The sequence below is a fragment of the Jatropha curcas genome, chromosome 9, assembly GCF_041381405.1.
Source record: "Jatropha curcas cultivar XTBG-Jc1 chromosome 9, XTBG_Jcur_1.0, whole genome shotgun sequence".
Lineage (NCBI taxonomy): Eukaryota > Viridiplantae > Streptophyta > Magnoliopsida > Malpighiales > Euphorbiaceae > Jatropha > Jatropha curcas.
In genome coordinates, this window is record NC_143159.1 from 17,028,512 (window position 1) to 17,046,496 (window position 17,985).

General features: G+C 43.9%; 1 pseudogene; it reads right to left on the bottom strand.

The window, feature by feature from the left end:
* Positions 1-557: 557 nt before the first annotated feature.
* On the bottom strand, positions 558-16,636 carry LOC149493713 (uncharacterized; annotated as a pseudogene).
* Between the last annotated feature and the right edge of the window lie 1,349 nt (positions 16,637-17,985).

Consider the following 17,985-nt stretch of genomic DNA (forward strand, 5'->3'; position numbering starts at 1 on the left):
TATGAATGAGTAGAGCCAGGATCAATCAAAGCATATACAGAAATATCAAAGAGAGAGAATGTACCAATGATAACGTCCGGGGCATCCTGCTCCTCCCTAGTCTGGATAGCATACGCTCTAGCAGGTGCTCTGGACTCAAGTTTTTCCACTATCTCTGAAACTGGCCTCTGACTCCCAATACCTCCTATATCACCACGGCCTCTGCCTCTGCCTCTCGAAATATAAGGAGCCGACCTCCCTACCTGAGGAGCTGCACTAGCCAAAGTCATAGGGCAGTCTCGAAGCAAATGCTCTGTAGACCCACATCGAAAGCATGCCCTAGAAAATCTCCTACAAACCCCGGGATGCTTCTTTCCACACTGAGCACATGTCGGAATATCAATCCATGTAGCACCTCCACCACTAGCAACAGATGTGGTCTGTGGAGCTACTCTGCCATGAGTACCCTGTCCATGTCTCTGAATCGGTCTAGACCAGGTCTGTGATGGACCTCTGTACCTCTTACTACTAGACTGAGCCCCAGAAGTCTGTCTAGATACCATAACCTGAACCCTCTTTTATTGACCCTGCTGACTCCGTTGCCTCCTAGCCTGCTGCTCATTCCTCACTTCCTCAAGCTCTAATGCTGCCTTCACTAGGGAAGACAATGATGTATGAGGATGAGCAACCAAATGCATGCGATATTCATCATGCAAGCCTTTCCTGAAGCGCTTGCATCTATCAGACTCAATAGGAATCATCTCAGTAGCATACCTGCTCAACCGGATGAACTCTCTTGTGAACCCCTCCCCCAAATATCATAGCATAGTGAATGCATATGACTAAAGGAAGAAATGCACGTGAATGTATGAGTCGCCACCTTGTTTAATTATTTTAGGGTAAACTAGGAAAAACCCTAAGTGACTCCAATTTTAATTAACCTAAGTCTAGGCTCATTATCCCAATGTTTAAGGCATGGTTTGCAAACCCGAGATGGATCCCGAGACTATGTCATGCTGATAAACTAACCAATGAATGAATGCTTTGCAAGATATGATTTGGACCAATGAAAGTGTTTATGCGATTTTGACTTGCCGCTCGGGGTTAAATCCCGAACGTGCCTACGTACTTCCGTTTGAATGGAAGATCAAAGTCGACGTAGTTCGATAGGCCTCTTTTAGAGGGCTTTGAATGAGGATGCTTTATGCATGAGTGTGTGTATGCTTTGTGCACTTTGTTTAGGCATTTTGCCAAAGAATTGATTGATTTTTAGGCATTTGATGCCAAAAATGTTGATTTTAATGGCTTTTAGCCTAAAAGATTGATTTAGGCAATCGTTGCCAAAAATGATTAATTTTAGGCGATTGTCGCCAGAATGATTGATTTTAAAGCTTTTAGCCAAAAAGAGTGATTTAGGCAATTTGATTGCCAAAATGATGTTGATTGGGCGATTGTCGCCAAAATGATTGATTTAAGGCTTTTTGCCAAAATAAGTTGATTAATTTTAAGGCATTTTGCCAAAAGATCGATTTAATTGTAGGCAATTTGTTGCCAAAACGTGATCGATTAAGGCTTTTAGCCACAATTATTAATTAATTGGACTTAAGCCGGATTTGTTTGAAATAAAGGCGCTTACACCATAGCTATTAATTAACTAGGTGTTTTAAGCCAATATTGTCGGATTTAGGCTTTAATACCACGATTATTAATTAATCGGGCATTTAGCCTAAATTTATTTAATTGAGGCAATTTGTTTGCCTAATGATGACATGGATGCATTTATGCAGTTGTAGAATTATTAGGAGTAGAAAAGAAGCATGCATGAAGTGCTAAAATTAAATAGGCAGAGTTCAGTTCATGTACCTGATTTAATCGTCGACCGCTTCTTAACTCCAGGTTAAGCTCCTCGTTAAGGGAATTAATTTTAATTTAATTTTAAGTGACCAAGTATCACAACAATAAAATAAAACTAAAATTAAAAAATGCAAGAAAGCAGTAAAGAATCGCAAAGAGCGTAGGGAGAAGGAGCGTCCGTCAACACAGATTGAGTGTCTCAAAACGGAGCCCCAGAGCCGTTTTTTATAGGAAAAAACGTGACCCCGAGCGCCCCTGCTCGCCTTCGAGGGCGAGCATGCCCGCCCAGGAGGGCGGGCGTGCCCGCCCTTGAAGGCGGGCATGCCCGCCTGGGCTGGGCGGGCGTGCCCTCCTAGCTTGGGCAGGCGTGCCCGCCCTAGCTGGGCGGGCATGCCCGCCTGGCCTGGGCGGGCATGCCCACCCCCGCGGGCGGGCATGTGTGCCTTTTCCCCTCTCTTTTTTCTTTTTTTGTTCCGGAGGCTTTTCCGGGAGTTCCGGACCTCCAAAAAATATTCCGAGATCAGTTCCGTGATCCTCGTAATTTTTCGGACATTTCAAGTACCATATTGGCACACTTCCGGTGAACTTTTTGAATGACCTCCGGTCCGACCGGACTGTTTGCAGTCAGAAAAAAATGGCTCTTTGAGCCTCAAAATTTGAGTATTCACAGCTGCCCCCACCGGCGACCATAAAAATGATTTATGGGAGTCGGTGGTTGTCTGAAACACAAATTTTGAAAGCAAAAAACAGACGCGTTCAGAAGACCCGCCTTTTGGCTCCTTTTTTCTTCTATAAATAGCTTAAACTTTCATTTTTTCATTCATTTCCATCCTCTTACTCTAAGGCTCTCTCTCAAATTCTCCCAAATCTCTCATCATGGCTTTCTCCGATTATGGCAGCGACGAGGATCTGCTGGAGTCTCTGGAGATCTCTTTCAGTGATGTCGATCTCATGGCGGATGCTGATACTCACGCTTCTATGACCGGCGTCTTTGCCTAGGTACGCTTGCTTTGTTGGCATATTGTCCATTATTTTAGGCCAAATTGTGATTTTGGGCCTTAGGCCGAAATGTAATTTTTTGGGCCTTAGGCCAAACTGTGATTTCTGGGCCTTAGGCCAAATTGTGATTTCTTTGGGCCTTAGGCCAAATTGTAATTGACTTCTTTTTGTCCTTACTATTTTTATTAGTATGCATACTAGGAGGGGATTAAGATATCTTTTAGTTAGGAACCAAAGGATAACCTTAAACTGTTTTACCTTTTAGGGTGCATACATTAGGCTGGACGTAGGCGAGTCCTCCATTGCTGAGATCCCGTTTGACATACTTGATCATAATAACCCGGTCGAAGCCATCATTGGCCCTTCTCACCTGGACTTCTTAAGAAACCTCGAGCTGGGTAGGCAGAATTATAAGAGCCTACTGGGTGCGTTGGCTGAGAGATGGTGGGACACCACCAACACTTTCCACTTCTCTTGGGGTGAGATGACGATGACCCCGACCAACTTTTCATTGATTTCTGGGATTCCTTTTGGTACTCGGCCGATCGAGCTATATGACGATTGGAGGACTGCGGTCACCCCCGACCGAATGACGGAGCTGATAGGGATTGACCTTCCCCGGATTGTTAGAGCTAGCTATTCTACTCCCGATCTGAGTGTTTCGAGGCACTGGTTATCCCTCCAGGCCCCTGACATTTATGCCAGACATAGACAGGGAGAGCTAACGGCTACTCAGGTAGCTAGATTCACTCTGTTGCTGTTGTTTGCGTCGTCTTTCTGGTCTAACAGAAAAGAGAAGTTTAATCCCTCTATTCTGAAGAGTTTGGAGGACTTGGCCCATCTTACTGAGTACGACTGGGCCGGTGCTATTCTGAGCCGCATGTATGATGATATGTGCGATCTGAGTCGAGGCCACTGTAAGCTCAGCGGGACCTACTATTTCTGGAAGGTAATGTAAAGAGCATATCCTCATTCTGTGTTGTCTTTTCCTTTTCTTTCCCCCCCTTTTTTATTATTGATCCTTTCCTTCGTTTTGCAGACTTGGGCTTTTGAGTATTTTCCCTACATCCGCCCTGAGCTGTCCCGTACTGATCTTGGGCTAGGGTTGGTACCTTTGGCTTGGAGATGGTACCGAGCTAATCACCAGTCTGTTCTACGCCAGAAGTCTTTAGGGGATTTGCGGAGCTTCTTCGATACTTGTACCATAGAGCAGGCGAGTGCCCTCTTAATTTCCCTTGGTCGTGTGAAAAATAAAGGATTTATTAACACATTTGCTTCCCTTACATAGGCTGAGGTAGGGGCGATGAATACCCGACTCCAACGTTGGATTGAGGCTGATCCCCATTTCAGGCGATCAGAGGCTCTGTCTCGGCGGCGGTTTGTCTTATCACATCCCGTTCTGAGACGTTATTACCTGGGTGAGCGAGTGCACTTCCAGGTTAGGGGCTGCCGCTCCGTTCCTCTTCCTCCTCCTGAGGACATGCGAGCGGGCAAACAGATGGTTCTTACAGATGCCCATACTGAAGGTATCCCACATATGGAATTGATCCGGGGTGGAGATTATGACGAATTCTGCCAGGTGTTTCTGATGCGGCCCATCGGCTCTAGGCTTGACAGTCTCCCGAGGTCGACCCCTTTCCAGCCGCTCGGCACCCGTTCCTCTCGGGCTTTAGGCTCCTCAGCCAAGACTCCAAGGAGGAGGCCTACGTCCCATCCTTCTTCTTCTACTCCGGTGGAGGGTCCGTCTCGAGCTGGCCCTAGCCATGCGGTTGGTGCCTTCAAGATTCCCCAGGCTATTTCAGAGGCTACCAGGCCAGTCCATCCGGGTTTGGCCAATTTGCACCTTCCATACAGCATTTCCTATTACACTCCTGAGGGTACTTCGTCTCTTCGGGAGGTGTCCCTAGAGCGTGTGAATCGCCTGGCTCTTCCTCCTGATGACATTAATGAGGTAATGACTGATAAATCTCTCATAAAAAGGATTTATAAGAGATTTGTATATTGACTTATATATATATTTTTTTTGTGTGACTTCCAGGTTCCTAACGGCTTGATCAATCAGATGATGGAGCTAATCCTTGGAATGCAGGAGGAACTAACTTCAGCTTGGACACTGTAGGCTTTTGACGACCGGAGGAGGAGGAGGTCTCGCCGCTGATAGCTGCTAGACTTCCTTGCTTTCCTTTATTTTCTTTCCTCTTTATTTTCCTGTACCGAATCTTGGCCTGTATTTCTGTACTTAACTTATTTGTACCTGCATTTGATTAATATTGAAAGTATGCATGTTTATTAGATTTGAACAGAAGAGAATCCAATTAAAAAAAAACACACCTTGCCCCCCTCTTTTTTTTTTTTCGTGCCCGCCCTCCAGGTGGGCATACCCGCCCTAGAGGGCGCGGGCAGCCGCCCTTGGGCGCGACTTTCTAAATAAAAAGGCTGTTTTCAGCCCTTTTCTTCATTCTAACTCTCGAATTCTGTGCCTAAACAGCTATTTTGGTCAGTTTTCTCCTCTTCCCTCTTTTTTTTTTTTTTACTTATTATTATTTATTTATTTTATTTATTATTATATATTTTTTTAATTAATAAAAACAGGATAAATAAATAAATAAAAAAACATGAATCCTTTTTACAACCATAGCATGCATAGCTGGACCAGGAGTCTCTCCAAAGTTGAAAAGATCAATTTGGGGAGGTACGGAATTTCTCCCGTTATCACTCTTAGGGGCGTAGTAGTTGACTGGGACTTTTTACGAGCCTGTATTAGATTTTGGGATCCTGAGGCTCACGTTTTTCGGTTTGGGGCTATGATGGAGGAAATGTGCCCTCTTTTTGAGGAATTTTGTGTGATTATAGGGTGTGATCCCAATGCTCCCTTGGTTAGGCACGAGGTGAAAGTTGGGTATGTTAAGTCATTTGAGAACTTGTTTCGGTTTAGCCGGCCACAGGCTAGGGCTATGATTGTGGATGATCAGAAGGCGATTCTGCTGCCTCTGATTGATGAATTTTCAAAGACTTGCTTGGACGACCCTGACCGGATGAGGCTGAGGATGCGGGCCCTGGTTTTTTGCTTATTGGCTGGTTTCTTATTCAACCGGGACCCAGGTTTTGGAGACTTGCGGCTTTGTCCCATGGTTTGGCAAATGGAGGATATGGGTTGCATTGGCGGTGTTGTGTTGGCAGAGACCATTAGAAGCCTTGACAGAGCCGCTTTAGGGTTCGATGATTGGACTGTTTCTCCCATCATTCTCCAGGTATTTTTTCCCTATTATCCTACCTCATTCTTCTTCTTCTTTTTAATTTGTTTCTTTGTAATAGAAAAGATCCATTACTCAGGTTTGGTTGAGGGATCATCTTCAAGTGGTGGCTGCTCCTACCTCCCTTCCTTACAATCCTTCCCAGTATCGCATGCGAAAAATCTTGATCTCGCACCCTTCTATTGAAACATGGACTTCGTGGCTGGTTGAATTGGGTCCAAATGAGATACTGTGGTTCATCCCTTGGTACAATATCAACCGCTTTATTCAGGTCAGCTTCCGCCATTCTCGGGTTTACCTCCTAGGCCTTACCCACTGCACTTAGTACTGCGCTTCGCGCGTTTTGAGGCAGATGGGGATAGATCAGACTGTCCCCATTATGGATGATATTTTGGCTGATGCTGCCATTACTGCTGGTGTTACCCGAGCTGTCCTTAAAGCTTAGGTTAGAGATCACCGCATGGTGAGACCTTTACCCGATCCTACCAGTGTTCAAACTTCTCCCGAGTACCGGGCCTGGTTCATTGCCGCTGTCTGGCCGATTGAAAGACCAAGGAGGACTGCACTGCTGAGTGTTCTTGAAGGTTAGGTTCAGGCTGATGTTGAAGAGGAGGTTGGGACAGGTGAGGAGATTGTGCTGGCCCCTCGGACAGGCAAGGCTGGGCAGAGTTCAGTAGAAGACTCAGAGGATGCCGCTCCGCGGAGGCGACGGGATACCTAGACTCTTATGAACTTTTGTGATCTTTTTCTTATTTTGCCTTTCGTTTGGGACTTTGGATTTATCTTTGGATGTATGCTTTACACTTTCTTTAGTTATTTTGGACTCTCTTGCTTGATTCTGGATTATTTAACTTTGTCATTAGGCGTTTGAACTTTCCAAGCATTTGCCAACTTTTATTTATTCAGGCTCTAATTTTTGCCTAAGCCGCCCTTTCGGGTTTTCAGCTTAGCGAGCTACCCCCTTTTGCCTAAGCCGCCCTTTCGGGTTTTCAACTTAGCGGTTCTTTCTTTTCTTTTTTTTTTATTTGGCAAAGAAGAATGAAATATGAAATGTTTTTTTTTTTTTATTAATGCTTAGACCGCGCCCCAAAGAGGGCTGCCTACATATCTCCGATACATAATTTCTTTTTTTCAAAGAGAATCAGGTCTAATGTAGCTCTTTCTACATTATGCAAATGATTACAACTACACAAAATATCTTCTTAACTGATCTAAATTACACGGATTTGTGAATTCCAAACCATCCAAATCAGTCAAGATGACGGCTCCGCCGGATAATATTTTCTTCAATACGTAGGGTCCAGCCCAATGAGGACGAAACTTCCCACGTGGGTCCAAGATTGGCTATCTAATTTCTTTCAGGACCAAACAACCTTCTTCGAGTTTCCGGTCTTTAACCTTCTTGTTAAAATGCCGCGCCATTCTTCTTTGGTAAACTTGAGCTTGGTGGATCGCTTGCAATCGCTTCTCATCCATTCCCAAGAGTTGTAAATGATAATTCTCAGCCCAATCTGCTTCGCTGATTTGGCTTTCCCGGATAATTCTTGCCGACTGAACTTCCAGCTCAATAGGCAGTACTGCTTCCATACCATATACCAAAGAATACGGAGTTGCCCCAGTAGGCGTTCTGATAGAAGTCCTGTATCCCCACAAAGCATTTGGTAATTGTTCATGCCATGCCCTATGTTTCTGAACTGTCTTTTGCAAAATGACTTTTATAGCCTTGTTCGCAGCTTCGACGGCCCCATTTGTTTGTGGGCGATAGGGTGAGGACTTATGATGTTGAATCTTCTTTTACTTTAAGAGGTCAGCGAATTCGCCTTGAAAATGAGACCCGTTATCAGTAATGATCTCGAATGGTGTTCCGTACCGACAAAGGATGTTGGCACGTACAAACTGCGCTGCCTTCTTGGCGTTCAAAACTGAAAAGGAAGCTGCCTCAATCCATTTGGTGAAATAATCTACAGCGACCAGGATAAACTGATGGCCATTAGAGGCTTTCGGGTGGATTTTTCCAATTACATCTATGCCCCAAGTTGCAAAAGGCCACGGTGAAGCAATTGGATTTAAATTGATCGGAGGCCGTTTTTGCAGCTTAGCAAAAATTTGGCACTCATGGCACTTTCGCGCGTGCCTCACACAATCCGCATTCATAGTTGACCAGTAATAACCTAGGTTCATGATTTTCCGAGCCAAGGCTATCCCGTGCATGTGTGACCCAGATTCCCCATTATGCACGGAATCCATAATGGTTTGAGCCTCCTCTTCACCAATGCACCTTAGGTGCAAGCCGTTCCAACTTCTTTTATACAGAACTCCCCCAGTAAGGAAGTATCCAGACGCTAACTGTCTTAATGTCCGTTGATCAGTTTTGGTGGATCCCTCCGGGTAGGCTTCGTTCTGAAGGTAATTTTGTATATCCCAAAACCAAGGCTTGTCATCTACCAAATGCATGACGTGTGCTGGCTGTTTCTGAAGCCTAACTGTCAGGGGCCGAATAACTTGGTCTCTCCCCACATTAACCATGGAGGCCAAAGTGGCCAGGGCATCAGCGAATTGATTTTTGGCTCGCAGCAGGTAGTGGAAAGATAATTCCTCAAACTGTTGAGCCAATTCGTCTAAGCGTTGTAGGTAAGGAACCAAACGCTCTTCCTTGATTTTCCACTTCCTTAGAGCCTGAGAGACTATCAAGTTGGAATCTCCGAAAACCTTGAGGACTTTTATCTCTTTTTCCAAGGCTGCTTCTAACCCCTTGATGCAGGCTTCGTATTCGGCCTCATTATTGGTACAGTCGAAGTCTAGTTTAACTGCAATTGGGATGTATTCTCCACAAGGAGTTTTGAATACAACTCCAATCCCATTTCCATGGTAGTTCGAAGCTCCATCGAAGTACATCTCCCAGACCTGACTTTCCAGGTTTAACAGGTCTTCGTCGGGGAACTCTACCTCCGGCATTTGGTCTTCGACCGGTAATTCTGCTAATTGGTCAGCCAAGGCCCCGCCTTTTACTGCCTTACGTTGTACAAACTTTAAATCATAAGCCGCAAGCACTGACACCCACTTTGCCATCTTACAATCAAGAACCGGCCTTTCCATAAGGAATTTCAAGGGGTTCGATTCAGAGATTACGTGTGTAGTGTAAGACGAGAGGTAGTGTTGCAGCTTGGTACAGGCCCAGACTAGAGCCAGACACAACTTCTCTATCTTGTTGTATTTCAACTCATATTCCAGCATCCTCTTGCTAAGGTAATACACGGCATTTTCTATCCTTGTATCTTCTGCTTGTTGAGCTAATATGGCACCCATTGCTTCTTCTGTCACAGACAGGTACAGTAGCAAAGGCTTTCCTAGCCTTGGTGGTTGTAAAACAGGCGGGGATAGCAGGTATTGCTTGACTTGGTCGAAAGCCGCCTGACAATCCTTATTCCATTTGACTGCTACTCCTTTCCTAAGTAGTTTGAAAATCGGACCACAAGTATCGGCCAACTGATTGATGAACCGGCTGATGTACTGTAGCCTTCCTAGGAAACCTCGGACTTCTTTTTCGGTCCTTGGTGCTGGCATTTCCAAAATAGCTCTAGCTTTCGAAGGATCAATCTCTATGCCCTTCCGACTAACCATGTGCCCCAGAAATACTCCGGATGTGGCTCCAAACAGACATTTTGCCGGGTTGAGCTTCAAATTATACTTTCGAAGTCTAAGGAAGAACTTCTCAAGTGCTGTTGTATGTTCTTTAGCTGTTTTTGATTTAACAACCATATCGTCCACATACACTTCTACTTCTTTGTGAATCATGTCGTGAAAGATGGTTGTTGCCATTCTTTGATAGGTTGCCCCGGCATTTTTGAGCCCGAAGGGCATGACCCTATAGCAGTAGGTTCCCCACTCTATGATGAATGCCGTTTTTTCTTTGTCTGGCAAATGCATCATTATTTGGTTGTACCTGACAGCGAGATCAGTCAAGGAGACCATCTCGTGTCCAGCCATTCGGTCCACCAACAAGTCTATGTGCGGCAGGGGGAAGTCGTCCTTCGGACATGCTTTATTCAAATCCCGATAATCCACACACATTCTGACTTTTCCATCCTTCTTAGGAACCGGCACAATGTTTGTTAACCATGTCGGGTAAGCAATGGGCTCTATAAACTTGTTCTCCAGTTGCTTGGCAACTTCCTCCTTGATTTTCAAGGACCATTCTGTCTTTAGCCTTCTAAGCTTCTGTTTCACTGGCTTAGCCTCAGGGTATACTGGAATCTTATGCACCACTATTACTGGGTCAATTCCCGTGATGTCACTTGCCTTCCACATGAAACAATCGGCAAATTTCTTCAAACATTCACTGACCTGTTCCCTGTTCATACAATCAGATGCAATGTATGTATGTTCATTTTCTTCTTTGCCAATTATTATTTTTTCTTTTTCATCTTTTATTTCATTTATTTGATTATTACTTTTGCTTGGAAATGCTTGGAAAGATAGACACGCAGGGTAATCAAGAATTTGCAAGCCTTTATTGATTATGACGGAATCGTCTTCAAAGATTACATCAAATTTGAAATCTGGATCCTCTAGATCCGACAGGGACGACTCAGAACTAGACTCTGACTCGATTTCAGACTCGGGGTCAGACTCAGACTTAATACAGGATTTGTTTACAGAGGGAGGTACTAGGTTTGACTTGGGAGGGGGTTTGTCAGCAGTGTGCTCCTTCTCGGCGTACCAATTGTCAAGAGGTCCTTCGCTCGGCTTGATCAGGTTGCACAAGTCTTGATTCCCATCACTTCTGGTGATAACTGCAACCTCATCAAAGAGATTAGGCTGCATGAAGTCTTCTGCCTCCAGCTCGGTTACTATCTCGGGCTTGTTGCCCCAAACATCCGAGAATATTTCTATCCCAGGCAGCATCTTCTTAACGGTTGGGCAGCAAAAGGGCTCCCGGAAGCCACAGTAAGGAACTGCTTCTCCGGGTTTGCAGAAGTAACTGTTCAAAGTGAGAAGGTAAGGCCGCATCTGTATACTTTCCTTCCTTCCTCTTCGGGTTTTCTCAGCACGCTCTTCGTCAGTGGGCTCATAACCCAGTCCATAGGTCCCTTCATTCACTGGGCATTCCCAAGCTTGTAGTGCAGGATATGTTTTCCCAGACCTCGCCATAATCATTCCTGGCAAATAGGACATTTTCTGCATCAGAGGAACTATACAGTTTATCTGTACCGTCCCGAAATCAAAGAGAATTCGAGAGTTTGCAGTTTTCCCTTCCATGAACTGTACAGTATCATATTGAAATCCCGAAAGGGGTAGGTTGGCGGTCTCAGGGTTGACCTCAAAGAGAGGTTGGCCCTTTGGTTTTTTAAGCTGATTGTAGTCATCTCCTTGAATGGTGATAACTTTGTCTTCATAGGGGAATTTGACCTTTTGATGTAGGAATGGGGGCACCGCCTTAGTATGATGTATCCATGGCCGACCCAGGAGCAGGTTGAAGCTAGTTGGTACATCAATTACCTGGAATGGGACTTCCATCACTGCTGGCCCGACAGTTAACTTCAGCGTGGCAACTCCCAACACTTCCCTTCGGGTACTGTCATAGGCCTTTACTATCTGATCAGCGGGGGTGAAATCTGTTTCTTCTAACCCTAGGCGACTGGCTACCCTTAGTGGGCAGACATTTAGAGCTGACCCATTGTCAACGAGAACCATGGGCACAGTTTTGTCTCTGGTCTGGACCGTGACATACAGGGCATTATTATGACTGCCCCCTTCCTTAGGCAAATCCTCGTCAGAAAACCCGATGCTTTGTACTTTGGATGATTGGGTAAGGGTGGATACTAGTACTTCAGGGCTAATCTCCACTGATGTCTGTAATTGGCTCAAAGCCTTGCAGAGAGCTTGGCGATGAGGAAAGGATGATGCCAAAAGTTCCCAGATTGACACCCTAGCCTGTGTCTTTTTCAATTGTGAGAGTACTGAGTCCTCCTTCGGCTCCTTTACCTTCTGATAGAGCTTATTCTGGATTTTATCCAAGACCAACGGTTCGTACTGCCTCCCGCTCCTGGTAATGGCATCGACTTCTTCGCTCAGGTCATTCAAATCCAAGACACAGATGTTGTTCATTTCAAGGAACAGTTTGAAAGGATCGATTGGTTCCTGGTCAGTCATAATAGCATTTATCCCATGATTTGGCAAAGGATTAGTGCTAATGTTAGGCTTACTCCTCGGAATGATCGAGCCATTGTCTACTAGGTCCTGGATGCGGTTTTTGAGTGTCCAGCAGGCTTCGGTCTTGTGCCCGTATCCCTGATGATACTCGCAATATTCATCTGCCTTGTAGTTTCTTGGCAATGGATTGGGAGGTGGCCTTGCTTCTAGAGGCTTGATATAGTTGGCCTTGACAGCCTCTCTAAAAACCAAAAGGATTGGCATTCCAAGGTCAGTGTATGTTCTTCTCGACTGATTACCGTTCCTCATGTTCCCCACACGTAATGGGTTAGTGGGAGTGATGCTCGCCACTTCGTGGACTTTGCTAGCTTGGATAGGCTTCTAGTATTTAGAGGTTCCTGAGTCATCTTTCAGTTGCCCTATTTGGATCAGATCTTCCACCTTTGTAGCAGTGGCGATGAGCGACTGGAACGTTGGTAGGTACTGGGTTTGCAACCGTTGTTGGTAAACAGGCTGCAGGTTTTTTATTATCGACCTGCTCCTGCTCAGAAGGCCGATTAATCATCTGGGCAGCCTTGGCCCTCCACCTCGTAAGGAACGAGGAGAAAGGCTCATTATTCTTCTGCTTGGTGGTCTCTAACTCTCTTCGAGTAACATCCACCTCCATATTGTAGTGGTACTGTGAATTGAATGCATTATAGATATCCTCCCAGGTCTTCATCTTAGACCGATCAAGGCTAACAAACCATCTTAATGCAGCACCGGTAAGAGATTGTTGGAACAACTGAGCAAGGAGCTCACTGCTCAATCCGAATGGGTTTAGGGCACCCACATACATTTTCAAATGTGTTTTAGGACAAGTGGTTCCATCAAACTTGTCCATGTTGGGCATTTTGAATTTAGTTGGTAACCTGGCTTCGGGGAACAAAGACAAAGAGTCCATGTCCACCACTTCCTTATGGGTCTTCAGGGCAGTGATAGACCTTTCCAGCAGTTTCAACTTTTCCCTCATCCTTTGAGCTTCTAGCTCGGAAGCAGTTTTGGAGGGCATGTCGTCCAGGTTCAGGGTAGGGTTTGTTGGCTCAGCAGTAGGACCCTGATTGGAGGCAGCAGGTCCACTTCCCCCGGCCGAAGCCCCATTTCCATTACCATTGCCCAGCTCAGCTATCAGGGCAGTCCTTTGGGCAGCCAATGCCTCATTCATTCTGGCCTCCATTCTGGGCTCTAGTTGTTCGATGAGGGTTTGGATATCAGCAAGTGATGCCATTGATGCAGGTAAAGCTGTTGAAGTTGTAGGTGAAGCTGGTGTAGATGGTGAAGCTGGTGAAGCTGGTGATAGTACTGTAGGTGTGGCTGGCACTGATGTGGGCACTTGGATCGTGGGCACCTGAAAGTACAAGGGTAGTTGGATTAGGTATAGTGTTTGGTGTATGAGGTAGGTTGACTCCTTGTCCAACTGTGCATGACTAATGGTGAAAGAGTGTTTTCCGTCCTCTTTGCGTTTACCCCATGTTTATGGTATGTCGTGAATGCACGTAACAGCACGTCATAATCTGTTTTAATGGTATGGTTCTCATCATTGGGTGCATACAGTCCTAGAGGGTAGGTTCTATAGGCTATGACACGAATAGAGAATCGGCTTATAAAGGGACCCTTGAGCCTTGAGCATGGATATACCTAACCACATGTGAAACAAAGAGTTTCGCGTGGATCCAACGGTACGCATGCCCATGGGCCATCCCCAAAAGGATTAGGGATGGTTTTCGGCAACAGGGAGGACGCTTTGGCTGTCCGTCGACATAATCAAAGAGACCTGCCGATCAGCGCTACTTGCTATCCAGACTCAGAAGTTTGAACAGAGAGAGAAGAAATTCATTTGAAATTTGTTTTTTATGCAATGGAGACAAAGATTCTCAATTCGTGCAAATAAATCAACAAATTTAAATGATTTAAAGTAAATTTTCATTAGGTCCAAATTCTCCTTATTAAGTATTCTTAAAGAAAGAACACTTAATCTTCGCTAGGGTACCTTGCAAAACAAAGCATAGTAAAATAATACCCTGAGAAGGGCAGGTTAGTTTACACAACGGTCGTAGTCCACTTTATGCAAAATGATTACATAACATCCCCAGTGAAGTCGCCAAACTGTGAACCCCTCCCCCAAATATCATAGCATAGTGAATGCATATGACTAAAGGAAGAAATGCACGTGAATGTATGAGTCGCCACCTTGTTTAATTATTTTAGGGTAAACTAGGAAAAACCCTAAGTGACTCCAATTTTAATTAACCTAAGTCTAGGCTAATTATCCCAATGTTTAAGGCATGGTTTGCAAACCCGAGATGGATCCCGAGACTATGTCATGCTGATAAACTAACCAATGAATGAATGCTTTGCAAGATATGATTTGGACCAATGAAAGTGTTTATGCGATTTTGACTTGCCGCTCGGGGTTAAATCCCGAACGTGCCTACGTACTTCCGTTTGAATGGAAGATCAAAGTCGACGTAGTTCGATAGGCCTCTTTTAGAGGGCTTTGAATGAGGATGCTTTATGCATGAGTGTGTGTATGCTTTGTGCACTTTGTTTAGGCATTTTGCCAAAGAATTGATTGATTTTTAGGCATTTGATGCCAAAAATGTTGATTTTAATGGCTTTTAGCCAAAAAGATTGATTTAGGCAATCGTTGCCAAAAATGATTAATTTTAGGCGATTGTCGCCAGAATGATTGATTTTAAAGCTTTTAGCCAAAAAGAGTGATTTAGGCAATTTGATTGCCAAAATGATGTTGATTGGGCGATTGTCGCCAAAATGATTGATTTAAGGCTTTTTGCCAAAATAAGTTGATTAATTTTAAGGCATTTTGCCAAAAGATCGATTTAATTGTAGGCAATTTGTTGCCAAAACCTGATCGATTAAGGCTTTTAGCCACAATTATTAATTAATTGGACTTAAGCCGGATTTGTTTGAAATAAAGGTGCTTACACCATAGCTATTAATTAACTAGGTGTTTTAAGCCAATATTGTCGGATTTAGGCTTTAATACCACGATTATTAATTAATCGGGCATTTAGCCTAAATTTATTTAATTGAGGCAATTTGTTTGCCTAATGATGACATGGATGCATTTATGCAGTTGTAGAATTATTAGGAGTAGAAAAGAAGCATGCATGAAGTGCTAAAATTAAATAGGCAGAGTTCAGTTCATGTACCTGATTTAATCGTCGACCGCTTCTTAACTCTAGGTTAAGCTCCTCGTTAAGGGAATTAATTTTAATTTAATTTTAAGTGACCAAATATCACAACAATAAAATAAAACTAAAATTAAAAAATGCAAGAAAGCAGTAAAGAATCGCAAAGAGCGTAGGGAGAAGGAGCGTCCGTCAACACAGACTGAGTATCTCAAAACGGAGCCCCAGAGCCATTTTTTATAGGAAAAAACGTGACCCCGGGCGCCCCTGCCCGCCTTCGAGGGCGGGCATGCCTGCCTAGGAGGGCGGGCGTGCCCGCCTAGCCTGGGCGGGCCTGCCCGCCTGGCCTGGGCGGGCATGCCCACCCCCGCGGGCGGGCATGTGTGCCTTTTCCCCTCTCTTTTTTTTTTCGTTCCGGAGGCTTTTCCGGGAGTTCCGGACCTCCAAAAAATATTCCGAGACCAGTTTCGTGATCCTCGTAATTTTTCGGACATTTCAAGTACCATATTGGCACACTTCCGGTGAACTTTTTGAATGACCTCCGGTCCGACCAGACTGTTTGCAGTCCGGAAAAAATGGCTCTTTGAGCCTCAAAATTTGAGTATTCACATCTCTCTCATATTCAGCCACAGACATTCTGCCCTGTTTTAATGCTAAAAACCCTGCTTTACGTTGGTCAATGTAAAGCTCCCCAATATATTTCTGTCTGAACTTAGAAAGAAAGAAGTCCCAAGTCCTCTGCTCAGCACTAACTGTCTGTGATACAGTATCCCACCACTGGTAAGCTTCCTCTCTCAATAAGGAAGTGGCACAAACCAAACTGTCTACAGGTGAGCACTGCATCTGCTCCAATATCCTCTCCACAGACTGGAGCCAATACTCTGCTGCAGAAGCCACATCATCCTTTCTACCCATAAACTCAACAGCTCCATATTTCCTAAGTTTCTCAATAGGGGGACGAACTGGAACAGGGGCTGGAGCAACTGGAGCCTAGGGAACAGCTCCTGCTGCCTGCCTCAAAGTAGCAACTAACTGCTGAACAAATGTATCCTGATTAGGCCCAGCAGGACCTGCAGCAGCTTGCCCCACCCTCGAGGCGTGCTCTGCATCAGAACCCACAGCACCACTAGCGGCATCTCCAACAGGAATACCACCACTAGGAGGGACATAACTATCCACCTCCTCATCTGACAGATGTTGAGACATCACTCAACTCCTACAAAGACCAAAAGGTTCGCATCAGAGAGAAGTTCCAAACCAAATCAATATGGCATGTATTTAACTTAAATTACTCATACTCTTACTTCAAAATAGATAAATGCCTATATATGCATATAGTCCTAGAACCACCTAAACCTATGCTCTGATACCACTAAATGTAACACCCGCCGCCCAATCCCGAAAGACCTGACGGTGGATGCCACATTCGGTGCCGGAGACACCGTCCTAACCTACATATAAATCATACAATCATATTATGAATTAGAAGTGACTTAGTATTCATAAGTTTAGCAAGTAATAATATTTTGTTTTGAAAATGATTTGGGAGAGTCCTACAGAAAAACTGCAAGAGTTTCCCCTAAAAATAGAAGTTGCCAAACATATGAATACAAAGCACTCGCAATTCCAAACTCCAAACCCCATCAAACTCCAATAACAACACAATAGCACTTCTATCATTTCATAACTCCATAATTCCTCAATAACATTATAATATTCATCACTTCAATACATTCATTTAAATATATCAACATCTAATATTCTAACCATTAAATAAGTTCCAAATTATTCTCCCAATATATATACCAAAATAATTTACAACAATATGCTTAAGTTATAAATTAAATAATACAGTCTCCAAAAATGTAATCGTTATACATGCCATAATTTTTAGTTACATAAAATACTAATCAACTACCGAAAGATCTCTTCAGCTCTGATGCTACTCTTCAGATCTTTAAGCAGCAAGCACAATCTCCAACCTGCGCGTGACAAAATCAACGCGCTGAGTATAAAACTCAGTGGTGCTCATAAAACACAACAAACCAATGTTGTGATGACAACATACTTAAAAATCATGTATATACATAAAATCATTAAATTTGAACATGCAGTACATATGCACACCAACACATCATGTTTTAGAAATTCATTTGATATGATAAATACGTTGTGGTAAATTAAGAGTTATTAACATAATGTGATCTCATTTATTTCACTTCCTTAAAAATATTGTATAAGGGCTCACATACACTTAGGAGAAAAAGAAACAGATAAGTTTTCATAGCTTATTCATAATGGCCTTAGGTCGCCAACCTTTTCATAACATATAGAGCGCGTCCGCCCTAACATAAGACACCCACGTGCCTAGCATATGATCATAGCTTCTTATCATAATGGCATCAAATGCCGAGCATGCTCATCATACATAATAAAATCAAATCATGCATCAAATCCACACCAAGTATATTAGAGCCCAAAAACATTTCTCATAAAATTCATGTTCTTTAGTCTTCTCATAATAAAAACTTAATTTAAACTTAAGTAATTCATAA